Source organism: Leucopleurus acutus (assembly GCF_964270905.1).
Source record: "Leucopleurus acutus genome assembly, chromosome: 20".
Taxonomy (NCBI): Eukaryota; Metazoa; Chordata; class Mammalia; order Artiodactyla; family Delphinidae; genus Leucopleurus; species Leucopleurus acutus.
This window is the reverse complement of record NC_139162.1, coordinates 8,347,852-8,366,119: the sequence shown is the minus strand read 5'-3', so window position 1 is coordinate 8,366,119 and position 18,268 is coordinate 8,347,852.

Here is an 18,268-nt window from a genome sequence, read left to right as displayed (position 1 = left end):
GCTCCAGACCTACCTGATCAGAAAGGAGGAAAGAAAAGAGATACAGAAATCTCTCTGTTTTAACAAGATCTCAGGGGATTCTGATGCATGCTCGGGTTTGGTTTAGAGTGAAGGGGGCTCCTGCAGTGCTCTAGGTGGGAGATAACAAGGGCATAACCAATGGAGGTAGCAGTAAGAATGGAGATACGGAGGAAAAACTAAAATATATTTTTAAAAGTTAGAACTGCTTAGATTTGATGATTGATCAGATACAGGAAGTAGATGTGAGAGAAGATTCCAGGCTAGCAACGGATTCTAGCTTGGATATTACGTTGGATCAATTTGATACAGGCTGCAACAGAGGCTTCCTGGGATACAGGATTTTAAGCACTGAAACCAGGAACATCCTGGGCAAACCTGGACATTTAGTCACCTGAGCAATAGAGTTCTGGAAATGGATAATGATGACGACAATTGCATATGTTGAAGCCCTAAACCCCAGTGTGACTGTATCTGGAGGTAAGGTCTTTAGGAGATAGTTCAGGTTAAATGAGGTCCTAAGCATTGGGTCTTAATTGAATAGGACTGTGGCCTTAGAAAGAGAAGAAGGAGAGAGAGCTCTGCCATGTGAGGGCACAGCAAGAAGGAGTCCACCTGTAAGCTAGGAAGAGAGCCCTCACCAGAACCCAGCCCTGATCTTGCACTTCTAGCCTCCAGGACTGTGAGAAAATAAAATGCTCTTGTTTAAACCATCTAGTCCATGGTATTTTGTTATGAGAGCACGAGCTGGCTAAGATGATGATAGTTTTATTTATCGAGTATTTATTGTGTGCTAAACACTGTGAAGTTCTTTCAGTGAATCATCTCATATAATCCTTATAATGCTCTCTGAAACAGGCATGATAATTATCCTCAATTTACAGATTAGCAGACTGAGGCTCAGTCAGGTTGAGCTACTGACTAAGATTACACAGCTAGTAACTAGCAGGGCTGGGGGCACTAGTTTCCATTTTGACTGTTCACTGAAATCATTTAGAGCTTTAAAAAATACCGGTGCTTTGGTCCCACCACCAAGGGTTCTGATTTAATTAAAGTGGGGCACAGGCTGCGCATTGGGATATTTGAAACAGGCAAGGTTGAGGTCCACTGTATTAAAATCACCTAGGAAACATGTAAAGAAACACATATCCAGCCTCACCCCACACTAATTAAATCAACAATGCAGGTACTTTCCAATTTCATACACAGCTGTAAACACCCAGGCTAGAGTTGGAACCCAGGTCTGCAACTTCCAGACATCAGACAAGCCACTTCTTTAGATGTGTTCATTTCAAACACTTAAAGACCATCCAAGAGGAGCTGCTGGGGGCATATATCCTAATATCCAGATCTATAAAGCACGTTGATGCTGGACTTAATAATAAAGACCTAAAATCTTGAACACAAGCATAAAACTGAGATAATGATTCTGTAAGAATCAACCCAGGTAATGAACATAGAAGTGGAGAATTCCAAAGAACAGGATTGACTTTTGGCTGTTAAAATCTGTTGCTTCTTGGTAATCAAACAGTCCTCAGAGAGCATTTGAATATTATTTTAGTGAGAATCTTGCCCAAGGCACAAAGATCAATCCTGTGGCCTTCCTTGGCACCTACAGCCCAATAGGGACAGAGAGTCAACAGAAAACTCAATCCATCGAAGTACAAGGGATTAGCCCAGGCTTGGGACTCGCTGCTTGGCAGTTGTTATTCCCCACAACACACCTGAGATGCTGGTGGACTTTGTGGTTTAACACCATTGATTCAAAAGGGTCAAGTCAATTCAGAAGCATGATGTGGATACGACATCAGGGAGGAAACCTCTAGACCAAAGTGAAAAAAAAAAAAAAGTCCTGTGTTTTTATTTTATTTATTTATTTTAACATCTTTATTGGGGTATAATTCCTTTACAATGGTGTGTTAGTTTTTGCTTTATAAAAAAGTGAATCAGCTATACGTATACATATATCCCCATATCCCCTCCCTCTTGCGTCTCCCTCCCACTCTCCCTATCCCACCCCTCTAGGTGGTCACAAAGCATCGAGCTGATCTCGCTGTGCAAGGCAGCTGCTTCCCACTAGCTATCTGTTTTACGTTTGGTAGTGTATGTATGTCCATGCCAGTCTCTCACTTCATCCCAGCTTACCCTTCCCCCTCCCCAGGTCCTCAGTCCATTCTCTACATCTGCATCTTTATTCCTGTCCTGCCACTAGGTTCTTCAGAACCTTTTTTTTTTTCAGATTCCATATACATGTGTTAGCATACGGTATTTGTTTTTCTCTTTCTGACTTACTTCCCTGTGTATGACAGTCTCTAGGTCCATCCACCTCACTACAAATAACTCAATTTCGTTTCTTTTAATGGCTGAGTAATATTCCATTGTATATCTACGCCACATCTTCTTTATCCATTTATCTGTCGCCGGACACTTAGGTTGCTTCCATGTCCTGGCTATTGTAAATACTGCTGCAATGAACATTGTGGTACATGACTCTTTTTGAATTATGGTTTTCTCAGGGTATATACCTGGGAAATTTCTCAGGATTGCTGGGTCGTATGGTAGTTCTATTTTTAGTTTTTTTAAGGAACCTCCATACTGTTCTCCATAGTGGCTGTATCAATTTACATTCCCACCAACAGTGCAAGAGAGTTCCCTTTCCTCCACACCCTCTCCAGCATTTATTGTTTGTAGATCTTTTCATGATGGTCATTCTGACCGGTGTGAGGTGATACCTCATTGTAGTTTTGATTTGCATTTCTCTAATGATTAGTGATGTTGAGCATCCTTTCATGTGTTTGTTGGCAATCTGTATGTCTTCTTTGGAGACATGTCTATTTAGGTCTTCTGCCCATGTTTGTTTTTTTGATACTGAGCTGCATGGGCCGCTTGTAAAGTTTAGAGATTAATCCTTTGTTAGTTGCTTCATTTGCAAATATTTTCTCCCATTCAGAGGGTTGTCTTTTCGTCTTGTTTATGGTTTCCTTTGCTGTGCAAGAGCTTTTAAGTTTCATTAGGTCCCATTTGTTTCTTTTTGTTTTTATTTCCATTTCTCTAGGAGGTAGGTCAAAAAGGATCTTGCTGTGATTTATGTCATAGAGTGTTCTGCCTATGTTTTCCTTTAAGAGTTTTATAGTGTCTGGCCTTACCTTTAAGACTTTAATCCATTTTGAGTTTATTTTTGTGTATGGTTTTAGGGAGTGTTCTAATTTCATTCTTTCACATGTAGCTGTCCAGTTTTCCCAGCACCAGTTATTGAAGAGGCTGTCTCTTCTCCACTGTATATTCTTGCCTCCTTTTTCAAAGATAAGGTCACCATATGTGCGTGGGTTTATCTCTGGGCTTTCTATCCTGTTCCACTGATCTATATTTCTGTTTTTGTGCCAGTACCATCCTGTCTTGATTGCTGTAGCTTTGTAATATACAGACATATATTTTTATATTATTTTATTTATTTCATTCCTCTCTATTGTTCTAGAGTCTAGGTTAAGAATCTTATTGGGTGGTAAAATATCTCATCCATTTCTGTATCCTTAAGGCACGTGTCCGTTCTTGGAGCACTGTAAGTGCTCAATAAATGTTTGTGAATGAATCATCCTTCTAAGTTAAAGGATCATAGGAGTTGTATACTGACGAAATGACTCAAATTGGTCAAAATTAATCAAGGAAGTCTAAGCAGACAGAGGGAATGTTTTGGCTCAGTTTGGGAAACGATGTGAGGAGGGAAATCTGGCCACATCTCTAAGTCTTCTTCATGTATTTCACCTTGTAGGAGGACACATGATGATTCCTCGTGCATCTGCAGCCGTTGAGATGTGATAACATTCAGAAAAGATGGAACACAAAAGGAAGTAGCTTGTTCATGGTGGAAAATGTATGGAAAGGGAGGAAGAGAACTTTGAGACAAAGTTAATTCCAAAGATGTGATGTTTTCTCTCAATGTACGATCATCTACCTTCTACCTATCTACCTATCTATCTATCTCTACCTATCTATCTCTCTATGTACCTAACTACTTACCATGTATCACCTATGTATCAATCATCTACTGCTTTCTAATAATGAGAGAATAGACTCTATCCTCTTTCATAAATTTTCAAGACGTATTTATAAAATATTCTGACCAAACTCCTTAGACAAAACCTCTTGAGAGAACTGAGTTCAAGTGATGAGAAATCCAAACTGCTTGAGTAATGGTTCCCATGTAGGAATTATCTAGGTGAAAATGATTCTGGATTTTCTTCATGCACATAGTCAAATTTTGTTAAATGTCACAAGTTTCTTTTCTATCAAAATCAATAAACTGGCAAGAAAGTTCCACAAGCTTGCCAGGTTTCAGGGGGCTTTTCTCAGCTGGCAAAAGAACTCAATTGAAGAAACCATTTATTTGATGAAATTGGAGGATCCCCAAATTCATAAATCAATTTCCAAATTGCAGGAAAAAATATTACTTTTTAAATGCCTTTAATTGTTATTCATTATTCTAGGCCTGCAAAATCTCACCAGAGCAGTTTATTGATGAAGCAGCCTTCAAAGAACATTATTCAGGTACAGGGGAGTGAAACACAACCACGCCAAAATAACAGATTGCAGGATAGGGCCCCTGATTTGATGCTGTTTGCTTTGGGCTAATTTGAAAAATAGAGAGTTTTTTTCATTTGCATGTTTTTCTTTCTCGAGTTTCTTTTCCTCTTCTTTTTCTTTTCTTTTTCTTTTTTTAAGGAAGGAGGAAAAGAAAATTATGGGGGAAAAAATTAAGGCAGGTTGTTGGGAAGAACACTGACATCAAGTCTAGTTTTTCTCCTAAAAGCTCTCTCTGTGAGCTGCTGTATCTATTTGCAGACTCAATACAAACTCCATGTCTGATAACTACAATGGGATTTCTCAGAACCTAGCCTGCTGGGCAAGGAAAGTACCAGGCCTCCCTGGGAAGTGCTTTCACAGATCCACCTGGATCATCCAGGAAACACCTGGAAACAGCCCCAATCCTGAAAGGAAAATTTATGGCTGATTTTCCATGAGGGCACTTGAGAATGAACTGTGTCTTTGATAAGTCAATGCCAAACAATGCACTGTGCAGACTCCATGAGGCCAGAGGACCATTTGCAGGGTGTACACAGCATCAAGCAATTAGCTTTGGGCTTCACCTAAGGCATCAACAATTGATTGATTGAGTCACTCACTCATCCATCCATCCATCCATCCATCCATTCATTTATGGCCCATCTTAAACACAATAATAGCAGACCTGAGCTGAAGCCCAATTTCTTCATATCTTTTAAGTTTAAAACTCCTCTAGACTCACCCATACCCATACCCTCCACGTCCTCGACCTCCCTTCTTTCCATGTGCCACCTAAGCAGCTGTGGTCAATTATCTGAATTCCTTTCAGTCAATGGCTCAGCTTCATTTGACACAGCTGACCGGTCACTTCTAGAAACACTCCAGATTTCAAATGCCATCTATACACTGATGCTTCTCTTACTTCCATCTCCAACTTTGTCTCTTCTTTGAGTTCCAGAGAAGTCAACCAATATCGCCCTTCGGAGATTTACTAAGAATCTCTAACAGGATGTGTCCAAAACAGAACTCTTAATTCCCCCCCAACTCCAATCTGTGCCTCTGGCAATCTTTTCTACCTATGTCAATGGTACTTCTGTCCATCCTGTTGCCAGACCCCAAATCCTAAAAGTCACTCTTCGTTTCTATTTTTCCTTTCACTACCCAGCCATGATGGTTCTGTGTCCAGAATATATCTGGAATCCAATTTGTTTTTCAGCGTCTTCTCTTCCTCACTCTGGTTCAAGCTACCATCCTCTCTCCTAGATTCCCTCCCACAATAGTTTCTTCTCTTAACCCATCCTTACTGTTTCACAGACAGAATATCTTAAAAGTATAAATTAGATCTGATTACGCAAGATACTACTCCAATGACATCCCATTGCAATCAAAATAAAACTCAGACTCCTTAACTTGACCTACTGTGAACTTGCCTTTGCTCGCCTCTGACCTGTGGCACTGATCTCCCATCACACTTCCTGCTCTCATTGTAACCTAACTTCTCGGTCGTTCGTTCTGCTCCTTGAGTTCCCAAAGTTTATTTCTTCCTAAAGCCTTTTGACTGTTTTGTTTCCTTTAGGAAAGATGGTTCTCTACATCAGTGCATCATACATTTTAACTACATGAGAATCGAATGAAGAATTAAATATAAAACCTGGACCAATTAAGTCAGAATCTCGGAAGAAGTGAACTAAGAATACGTATGTTAAAACTCCTCATGTGAAAGAATGAGTACGCAGCAAAGTTGACAACACTTTGCCCTAAAAATCTACACAAGGATTTTCTCTTATCATGTAAGTCTCTGAGCACCATGCCAGAGAGAGGATCAAACACCGTGCCCATCGATTGGACAGGTTTTTCCTTGTAATTAATTTTTGAAAATTGGATTAGCTGGTGGATGATTCCTCAGAGCACCGGCCAAGGGCTCCATGGCCCTGAGTGGTCACACTTGAGTTCAGGGCACTTGTTGTTCTGCTCTGAAAAGCCTTCCACTTATCCTGCCATTGTGTAAGGATCACATATGTGGTAAATGAGAAAAACTCCAATTCAAACTACCTTAAGCAAAGAGGGAAGTTCATATAACCAAGCTCTGGAACAGGTGAGGGTGACCGACACTGTTTTTAGGGCCTTCTCTCCTCTGTCTTCCATCTTCGCAGGTGGGCTTCCTGGGTACCACCTCTCCTGCCTCACTGCCTCATTTCCTCTATCTCCATACCTTGTATTCCAGCCGACCGTACTGCCAGGGAGTTAATGGGAATGCCAAGGGCACCTGCGTCTTCTTGCCTTTGGACGTGTAGAACCTGGGGCCTGCATTGTTTCCCCTCTTCTCTGCCGGGTTCATTCCTATTAGAATTTCCTGCTCTGGGCAACTATCACCTGCTCCAAGGAGCATCCCTCTTCCATTTCTGACTGGCTCGGTGCCTTCCTCGGTATTCCCCAGCATCTGGTGCATCCCCTAACACATTTTATTAAAACACTTTTTTTTGAGATTTTTACCTACTTTTCCTGTTAGTCTGTGACCTCCCTTAATCTTTAGACATCTCTTTATACCCAGAACTAGAGACTGAGTTTGGCAAACACTGGGTACTGAGAAAGGCCTCCCTAACCCCGTGGATTTCTGCTCTAGATAACATTTTGCCTGGCTTGAGAGGAAAATTTGAGCCAGACAACATCATCATCATATTGACTATTAATAATAATAGCCTCGACCATTAGATGACAGTGTATGTACTTCATGCTGAACAGATGCCGGGAACTGTACAAGAACCTTTGTGGACTTATGTCATCAACCCTATCCAAACGGGAGGATTGTTTATCCATTTTAGAGACAAGTAAAGCTCAGCGAGTTTAAGCAACTCATCCACGGGCACAGAGACAACAAGAAGTAGATGACGGGAGTGGAACTCAGACCTAGGTACAGCTGTCAGTCAGAGGAAGAGTCCAGCCTCCCCTGACTTGGCCCCGTCCATACTCCCCAGGTCACCTGCTTCCACTCTCCCCATCACTAGCATGCTGAGGCCCCATCCTGGGGTCTCAGTTCAGTCACCTCCATACGAGGTCTCCCGGAAGCTCCATGTAAAATAGTCCATTACCGCTCTCCTTCTCACCCAGTCCCCATGCTTTCTCTCTGAACACCTGTCGCCATCTGTCCTCAGGGGCATGCTCCCTCTCTTAACAGCATGTCCACCCCGAGAGGGCACGGAGATTATATCTTTTAAGAGGGAAAATTTAAGCTGATGTTAAAAGTGTAAAAATTACAGTTTTACAACCAGTAATGTTGTGAAAGGTGTTTGTTAAAAATGGATTTAGTTTTAGAATTCTGATAGTGTTTTGGTGTTTTGCTGGGGAAAGTTTTCTCCTTTGCAAACTTGCTTCCTGTAAGTTATAAACGTAGCAGCCTCTGACGTTTCCTTACATTTCGAACTTCACTGCCTTTTCACTTTCTTGACCTTCAGCTAAAAAATAGGTTAGGTAACTGAGTTCTATTCCATTCTCCACACTGGGAATAAGAATGTGAATAAGAGGAAGGAGTCTAATCAGTAACGAGGGACAGAAAAATAAAATAGCACATTATATATGGTATCATAATGATCTTTTTGTTAGGGGCCCACTTTCCTCAGAAGCAGCCTCAAAATGAATAAAATCCAGCATTTTGATTTGCACTGGAATTTCAGGTTGTCCAGGCTGTTCCCAACAGTGCCTAAGTGAACACTGTATGCCTAAGTTAGTTGTTCAGTGACGTTCTGTGACAGAAAGAAAAAGCCATTTCAATGGCTACTCAACTTTTTTTCAAAATAGAGATCATTTTAAAATCTGAAAATAGTAAACCAAATCAAGGCTATTATTAAAAAAAACAGAGAGAGGGAAAGGTTAGAGATTTCCCCAACTTCTCCCACAGCTCTCTCTCTGGTACCTGGCTTTCAGAAGGCACGCGGAAACATCTGTCGAATGAATAAACAAGTACTATTTGCCTCTGGAAGAATGATCAGCTCTCCTCCAGGAATTCAGTGTTAGAGACTTGGGCAGAGCCAATGACCCTGTCATCATAAGAGGACAGGTACCCTGGTGACAGGGCAGAGAGGAGCCAGGTGGAAGGGGTAGTTTTTAGTGCGCGGAAGTGAGACGGGTGTCCATCAGTTTTTTCCTCCGTATCTTTTTAACATCCATCATAGTTGAGCTGAACTTCGTGGTACTACGTCCAAGGATTCGTGGCAGAGCAGGCCTGGGTTCACGCACAGGGCCGGGGAGGGAGCTGGGAAGGCCTCTCTCCCTCTTTTTTAAAAATTTTCTTCTCCGAGTTTCTGAGCAGTCTAAACAGAACTAATTCTAACGTGCCAGTTTTCACTGCCGGGCAAACAAAAGCGGCATTCGAGCCCAGTGATGTGGTCGTGCCACCCACGCCCCCTCGGCCGGGGTCTGAGCTGGGGTGGCCGTCATCAATAGTCGCCTTGTTGCCCATCTCGGCCCCCGGGCGGGGGACCAGGGGACTCTCTCATCTCAATGGGCTCCCTCTTTGCCACTGTCGTCTCGTATCAGCTTAGAGTCTCAAGGATATAGACTGCGTTACAATTAGTCATCATGTCCAGAAGTCCCTGAAACTTATTTGCCACACAGAGTTGACTGGGCTGTGTGACGGGGACAAAGGGAGGCTTGTTGGGCACTGGACACAAAAGGCAAACACAACGTATGGATTTCTGAATAACACAAAGGCGGGCGAATAATAGCAGCTACACCAATGGCGACGTTATTGAGCAGAGAGGGGGCCCCTCCCCACCCCCCGCTCTGTCCAGCTTTTCCACGAATTTGACCTGGTTCTTCAAGAATTTTGCAGCAGCGGGGAGACGACCTGAACCACGCAGGTAGCCTGACGGAATCCGATTAACTCACTTGAGCAGGAATCTTCCTGCGAGAGAGTCGTGACTCTTGCTCAAGGAGCATGGCTTACAAGGTCTCTCTGGGACCACACAGTGAATTCTGAGGTCTGAGAATAAACACCATGTTCAGAAGAATACGTGTCCAAATGTGCATCGGCGCATCTGGGCAAGAGTGTACACGTGTGAGTGTACATGTGATTGTGTCTGTGTCTGTGTCTCTGTGCGTGGGAGCGTGTGCAGACATGAGTATTCCTACGTATGAGTGTGTGAGCACATGTGTATGTGCATGACAGTGTATGTGCACGCGTATGTGGATGTGTCATCGTGAGTGTCTGTGTGTGTACGTATGTGAGGGTGTGCACATGTGAGAGTGTATGTGTGTGAATATGTGTATATGCATTAGGGTGTGTGGGGAAAGGAGAGTGTACATGTGAAGGTGTGTATGATGAGTATCTGTGTGTCTCTATGAGTCTCGTGAGTGTGTGTGGTATATGCCTGTGTTGTTATGTGTACTTGAGTTTGTGTGTGTGTGTGTGTGTGTGTGTGTGTGTGCGCGCGCGCGCAGCCGTTATCTGAGAGGTCAGGTCGAGTTGGTGAAACCCCCCTGGAGGAGACACCAGCCAAAGCCGCCTGAGCCCGCCAGGCCTCCTCCCCACAAGACAGCCTAGCTGCCACCCTGTGGCTGGATGGACGGACTGCAGGAACCCCACCGGCAGGACCACAGGGGGACACAGGAAGGGTCTGCTGAACAACAGTGGCTGTGGTGACTGCCAGGGGCTCTGATCTCCGACGGGACCAAAGCAGTGTCCTTTCATATGTGACTGCCAAGCCACCTCCCAAGAGCATTTCATCAGCCTGCTCTGCAGGTTTTCCAGATCCTTCCAGCTCCAATACAAGTTCCATAGAGATTTTATAAGTATACCCCCTTGATGACAAGAATAGAATAATGAAGTCTCAGAAACTAGAAAACTCTCTGGCTGCTTCCATATTTTTATTGCTATACCCACCCACCAGCCCAAATCAACAATTCTTGCTCCCTCCCTCTTTCCCTCCCTCCCTCTGGCCTTCCTTTGTTCTCCCTTCTTTCCTCCCCAAATGCCCAACCCAGACACAACCGTCTGCAGCCACTTTTACTGAAGTCTTCCCCCTTGGCCACACCAACAAACCACCTTTTGTACCCTGTACTAATCCTAACAGCAAATATTTATGAAGTGCTTCCTATGTGAGTAGCTTTGCTTAAAATACATTAAGAAAACATGATGTGGTTTAGAAAATACCAGTGCTCTGTCTGATGGTGGGCACAGTATTGCAATACGTGGCTTTGCAGATCAGATATGGCCATGAAGGTGGATACTGGGTTTTCATAAATCGTGCACTATTTTTATAGAGCTTACTATAAATCCAGAGACACTCATCTTCCTCTTAATTTCTCCTTCATTTCTGACCGTCAGTCATTCTTCACACTCCTGTTAAAGTTTCTTTGCAGGAGCTGAAGGTTGTTAATGAGATGCAGGTGTTTAGCCACCCCTGCTCTGGTACCTATACGCTATGTCACAGTGGGTAAATTCACTCACTCATCCACTCATTTATTCATTTCTTTACTCATTCTGTTCCTTCACAAATATTTTTTAAAGTATCTATATATGCAATAGGCACTGTTCTGAATTCTGGGAATGTAGCCCAAGTCAGAGGAAAACGCTTTCCCTATGAAGCATACATTCTAAAGGAGAGAGACAATGATAAACAAGAAAATGAATAACTACAAGCTAATTCCAGAGCCTAAGTTACTCAACCTCCCTGTGCCTTGGTTTCCTTTCTGCAAAACCGGGATTGAAGTAGTGTTTGTCTCCACGCATCCACTGTGCAAATGATGCAAGGGATGCTCTTATCACAGCTCCTTGCAAAGAAGAGATATCCAAGCCTGCAGGCTACTGCCATTTTATATAAGGCATACCTTATCTCTGTCTGGCCTTGTCAGTTAAATTCTATAGAATGAAAAAACATCTGCAGCATTAAGTTACTAACTTACTAAGGTTAGTGCGTTGGTCTGTGCCTTGGTAAGTTTAGGTTCTTAATGCTGACTCCTGGCTCTGCCACTTACCAGCTGTACAGGATTGAAATTTCCTCTTAATTGCTGATTTTTCTCAACTACATTGGGATAATAAACGAGACACAAAATATAAAGAATACTGGGCCCAGGACCAGGTCAAGAATCGTTAAAACCCTCACATGGTGAAGCAGAATGACAATGGGCTTCAGAAGCTGACAAACCTGGACTCAGCTAGTAGCCCTGCTTTCTGCTTGTATACTTCTCGCTTAAGATACTTTACCTATTCTGTAACAGGTGCCTCATTTTGAAAACTAAAATAATGCTTACCTTTCAGGAAGGTGAGGCATAAAAATAACATGTTTGTTAACATGCTAACATTGATTGATCACATGTTAATTTCTCTCTTCACTTGCCAGTTATTTAGGGTAGTGTGAATGAATGGGTGAACGAATGAATTAAAAAAATAGAGTGGTACAGGGATTTCCCTGTGCATTGGTGGTGCATTGGTTAAGAATCTGCCTACCAATGCAGGGGACATGGATTCCATCCCTGGTCCAGGAAGATCCCACATGCTGCGGAGCAACAAAGCCCGTGTGCTACAACTACTGCTACAACTAGAGCCTGCGCTCTAGAGCCTGTGAGCCGCAACTACTGAGCCTGTGTGCCACAACTACTGAAGCTTGCGTGACTAGAGCCTGTGCTCTGCAACAAGAGAAGCCACCAAAATGAGAAGCCCGCGCACCGCAACAAAGAGTAGCCCCCACTCACCGCAACTAGAGAAAGCCCACGCGCAGCAACGAAGACCCACTGCAGACAACAAATAAATAAACACATTTTTAATTTCAGTGAGAAAGAAACTTTAGCTAAATCTATCTTCAACTTTTCTTTCCTCCCTCAGAATTTCCACACCGCTGCCCATTTCCAATAAATTTTTAAAAAATCACTCAGCCTCATTTTCTATGTTGGAGGTCAACACGCTACGGCCTGCAGGCAACCCAGCCCATCAGACATTTTTGTACAACTCCTGAGCTAATAATGGCTTGATCGTTTTTAAGTGGTTAGAAAAAATGAAAAGAAGAATACTTGTGACATGCGAAAATTATGTGAAATTCTAAGTTCAGTGTTCACAAGCGAAATTTTATTGGAAAACAGCACGCTCATTCATTCACCTGTTGTCTGTGGCTGCTTTCAAGATACGAGGGCAGAACTGAATAGTTGTGACGAAGACCTTGTGGCCCAAAGAACGGCATATACTTACTTCCAGTCCTTTAAGAAAAAATCTGCCAACCCCTGCTCTAGGGTGCTAATGTGATCTTTAATTGTACAATTTTGCCAGTCATTCCCTTAACTAACTGAAAATTTAATTTCAGAGAACTCAGATTTTTAACAAGAGTTGTCTTCATATTAATGTTATGATGTCCCTCTGAATTGGTCAAGGGATGATAGATAAATTTAAACGTCTCTATTTCCTCTGTCAAGTCTATTTCCTTGCACATTACATCTTCTATTTGAATTTTGTTCCTCTTTTCCAAGGGCCAGACCCTTTAACTGTTATTATTTCTAACATTTGGGATGGTTGGGAGACAAGACTAAACAGTGTTTCCCACAGGCCGAATGAGAATCCCTGACCATCTGTCTGTGGATGCATGTCCAAGATATACGAGCCTCCTCTTTGGTGTGTACAGAAGGGGCTGGACTGAGTCTGAAATTAACTTATCTTCCTACAGGGGAAGAGGGATCCTACTCATCACTCCTAGGGTTCATAAGTCACCTGGGATCATTTGCTTCTCCATTTCCTGCACCCAGCTCTGGAAATCTCTGTAGCCCAGCCCTCTGGGCCATGGGTCCTTAACTGAAGGTACATGGATGGTCAACATAGGGTTTCATGAAATGTGGAATTCTGCAAAATATGTGCAATTTTTGGGAAAAGACTGCATGGCCTGTATTAGCTCCTTAAAGGAATCTATGTCTGTCCTCCACTCCTAACCCCTACCAAAAATAAATAAATATTTAGGAACCTCTGTACTCACTGTGGAAATGAAGAGTGACGAAGAATTGAGAGAACCTCATTCTGTTGTAGATGGTGAGTAGCTTGGGGGTCAAGAATCATGAATACCCTCCTTATTCCTGAATCATGAGTGCCAAAGTACTTACATCAAAGGAAATTGAAGCAATAGACAAAAGCTGTTCTCACAGTATTATTGAAAGTCTGCAATACACCAGAAATGGTCCCATGTCCTCCTGCATACTTGGTCTCAATTTCTCCATCTGAAGTCACCGTGTAAATGGCGATATTCAAATGCTACAGAGGAAGAAAGTGAGGCTCAAAAGAGTGGAGGTATGTCCCATAGCTACTGGGCAATCCTGAGCTGAATCAGATCGGAAGCCTCCAGCTGTGGGGCTTGTTTATCCAATGGAACTTCAGGCACTTATAACTGCTTTATTTCCCCTGGTTTAAAAACCCGGGGAAACTGAACCCGGAGGAATTGAGTTTCCTGCCACTGTCCAAACGACAGCAGGGGTGCCAATCAGACCTTGATGCTCCAGTCCTGGACCTGTATTTTAATCCCCAAATGCTACTGCTTCCCCATAATGAGAGTCACCTTCCCCTTAATTAAAATTCCCTTACAAATGTAGACATTCCGCTTTTACTAATAATTACTTGGAGAGGATTTTTAGCAATCAGCACTACATAAATATCTGTACCTCCTCGAAGACCATAAGAATTGCAGTGCTCTCCCTTCCTCTAATTTATTATTTATATACTGCCGCGGATAGGCATAGCTCTTTGTGGCAATTAAGATGGGCCTTCCAGTCTCCTCTTGCGCAGTGAGGCTGGAGACGGACATTACCGCTTCGATCACAATTACTATTAATTGGAGAGCTCTCCTTTCTCTATAAAATATGTACCACTCAAAAGTGCGATAAACTGCCCAAGGAATATGAACTACATGTCAAGACATGTATTGTGAGGGCTTTGGATTTAACAAGTCATTTACCCTGTAATTACTGGGGCGGGGCGGGGGGGGGGCGGAATTCTCATTCTCTTAATGGGGCAGAGGATGGTACGTTCATGCTCCTCTCAGCGGGGGCTTGGGCTCCAAGCTGAAGTGACTCTCCCATGATACAATGAACCAGGGGGTGACAGCAAATGGCTCCACACATTGCACTGGTGCTTTTATTTTTAATATAGCTGGAGGGCTAGCAGGGATTCCTTGGTTTGTGAACTCTCTAGGCCTAGCTCAGAAGAACCAAACTCCCCATGGATTCTCCATTTGTTCATTTCTTTAAGTCATGCACCTGTGTTCTTGAATCCAGACCTTGGGATACTGAGATGAACGTGATGTGATGTAGTCCCAGCCCTATAGAGGCAGACCCTCTTGTGGGACCAATGCCAGGTGTTCTTGAATCCAGACCTTGGGATACTGAGACAGACAGTGTTCTTGAATCCAGACCTTGGGATACCGAGATGAACGTGATGTGATGTAGTCCCAGCCCTATAGAGGCAGACCCTCTTGTGGGACCAATGCCAGGTCTAGTGACCTTTGGATTACAGTGTGAAAAGAGCCATTCCAGAGCGGACTGTTGGCCATGAAAGCAAACAGAACAGAACAGGCAAAAAAAAACCCACAAAGCTTAAACTCCTGTAAGAAAAGTAGGAGTCGTTTGGGGGAAAGGACCAACGAGGAGAAGGCATTTTCAAAGGCTGGGGTATCAAAGCACATTTAGAATTATGAGAGGGTCCATTTAGGTGGATGGGGAGGTTGGTTTGTGTGCAGAGAGTATGACTCAGGAAGTTGGTCCTTTAAAAACCCCACCCAAGAAGATGCACCTTCTCTCTCACTCTTCCTGATTTTAATCACCTCTCTTCTGTGATTCCATGCAGTTAACAGGCTGGCCTCTGCGTCAGAATTTTCAGAACAAAATGCGAGGGAACTTAACTGTCCTCCCTTAATTTCCCTCTAGGAAGCAACACAATGTTGCTTCCTAAAACTTCATGACTTGGTTTACCACCAGAGGCAGCAAACCGATTCAGATGTTCATGACCAGAATTATGCTTAAGCCATTCTAAGAGAAATCAGCAGAATAAGGGACTGTCCACTCTGCAGAAGGCTTTGTATGCAGACAAACCGGGGTTCAATTTTTAACTCCACTGCTTCCTAACTGTGTGAACTTGGGCAAGATTTTTCAACTCTCTGAGACTCTGTTTCCATATCTAAAAAATGGAGAGAATGCTAATTATCCCGTCATCACTTTGTAAAAAAGTGCCTTGGAAAATTCTAGAAGCCTTTGCCAACTGCACCCCCAAGATGGTAAGAATTATTATTATGGGTCTTTGATCAAGTTTTCTCCAAAGGAGTGTTTCTCAACTTGGTTGCCCACTGGAATCACTTCAGGGTCCTCAAAAAAACACATCTTCCCAGGGCCCCACTCCAGAAACTGTGATTTGTTTGTTCCAGGTACAAGAAACAGGACATAGTCAACGGTGAAAACTAGAGCTTTAAGAAGAGCATTTTAAACATAAATGTTGATGTCCATTATCTAAACTGAAATATCACTCTCTTCCACATCAAGAAATACCCACCCACCCCTACTTTTTAATTGAGTTTTATTTAAACACATTGCTATAGTATCTTCTCTTTTTGGATATAATAAGCAATGATGTTGTCTTAAAATGTACTCTAAAGTACGTTCCCAAGTCCCTAAGTGTAGCAAAGCCAACCTTCACTATCTGGAGGACAAAACATGGAAACCCTAGTCCACAGGCAATGTTCATCCCGTCCATTTTAAGAGAGAGATATGAAACTGCGAAGGGAGTTCATGGGTTTGTACGTACCCATTGGTGCTCAGACATACAAAGATTCTGAACCACCAGGGAGAGAAGCTCATCCTGATCACCAAAGATATCAGCCTTCTTGATAAAGTAAGAGAAGTACGGTAATCAAACTGACACGGTGCCAGGCGCTGTGCTTAATGATTTATCAGTGGATGGACGCTATCCACTACCATCACATTGGGTTGAAACCTCTCAAAGGGTCTAAGAGACAGCTGCTACCATCCCACCTTACACATGAGCAAACTGATGTTCTGAGCATATAGGGAATTTGCCCCGGGTCATGTAGCTAGTATATATTAAAATCCAGGATTTCTGACTCTTGAGCCCAAGCCCGCAATTACTGCGCTTTGTTTAATGACATTTTCTCCAAGCTGCAAGGATATGGGTGGGAGGAGGAGATGGGTCTCAGAGTGTGGACTTCTTTTAAAAGTCTGCCACCAGGGTCAATGATGCTGTATTCTCAGTTCCCTGAACATCCCCTTTAAACCTTTTGCGAACAACCCCTGGTGGGGTAAGAGGATGGGATAGGAATTTTCTAAATTACAAAGTAAACCCAATATCCCAGCATAACACAAATAAAGTTTATTTCTCAGGCACACAAAGTCTGATGGGGAGTGGATGGCTCCCCTGCCTCTTGTCTCTGTGCATGTAGAGCAGTTGCCTCCAAGGTCACGGCAGCAGAAAGAGAAATTGAAGGCCTGGCAGCAGGATGTTGTCATCAACCTAACTCTAAAGGAGCCCAGGAAGCCCCCCTGTGTGTCCAGGAAGAGGAACAGGTAAGCACACACATAGCATTTAATGTCTGTTCCAGGAGCTGTTCTTGTACTTTGTTGACCCCTAGGCAACCTCTCGGCTCACGAATCCCAAACGTTTACGTCTTATGACCTGTGCTTTTTCTCTCAGAAGCCAAACCAAACAAAACCAACCAACAAAAATGGTGGCCAGTGCTCACACAGGGACAGAAACAAGAATCTTACTGTATTAGTTTCCTGGGGCTGCTATAACGAAATACCACCAACTGGGTGGCTTAAAACAGAAATGTATTCCCCTGCCGCACAGCCAGCTGAGACCTCAGCCCTCCTCCAACTCCAGTATCCATATTCTTACACAAGGAGAAAAAAGACTGGAAGGAAATCTGGGTTTCATCTGTGTGATGAAAATATAAATGTTTAAGAAAATTCCTCCTTTATACCTTCTGGCCATTTTGCCTCCATAAGGAAAAAGCACTATTTTAGAATTTCAAAAATCAGTAACTGTTATATGCCTTTACTATTTTCCGTACCTGACATTCATCCGATAGACTCATAAAGACTCAAGTCTTGTCTGAATGGATCCTCCATGATAGATGGTTCATTTCACGTCACCCAGCGGTCTGCCAAAGTTTACAAGTTGAAACTTTTATTGGATATTTTTGCCTGTCACACTGAGGCTCTTGGCTCTCCTAAAGCTACTTACTGAGTGGCCTCAGGCATTTTGCCAGATCCCGAGTTCAGTGTCTCTCTGTGTAAAACAAAAAGGCTTTTCACGCTCCAGACCCACAGCAAACATTAGAAAACTCCTTTTGGATTGCTTGATGCTCTCAGAGAGGCTGTGGGCTTTCAAGTCAGATGGGAACTTCTGAAAAAGTAGGAAGATTTTATACAGACTCAAAACAAGATGAGCAGCTACAAGGGGTAGAAACAAAGGTCTAACATGCACCTATGTACTAGGATCCATGAGGGCATGGCTAGTAATCATGAACTCGAAGATCTGAACAAAATGAAATAATGTGAAATAAAATAAAACAAAGCAAAATAAACCCTGGGAGTAAGCAGCTTACTTTCTGACAATCAAGGAAAGCAATAAACCCCAGCCAGGCTTCTGTGCCCTGAATCTGGGATTGGGAGCAATGATGGGAACTTCGAGGAAGCCTGCTTCCCTCTTTGAACTGTC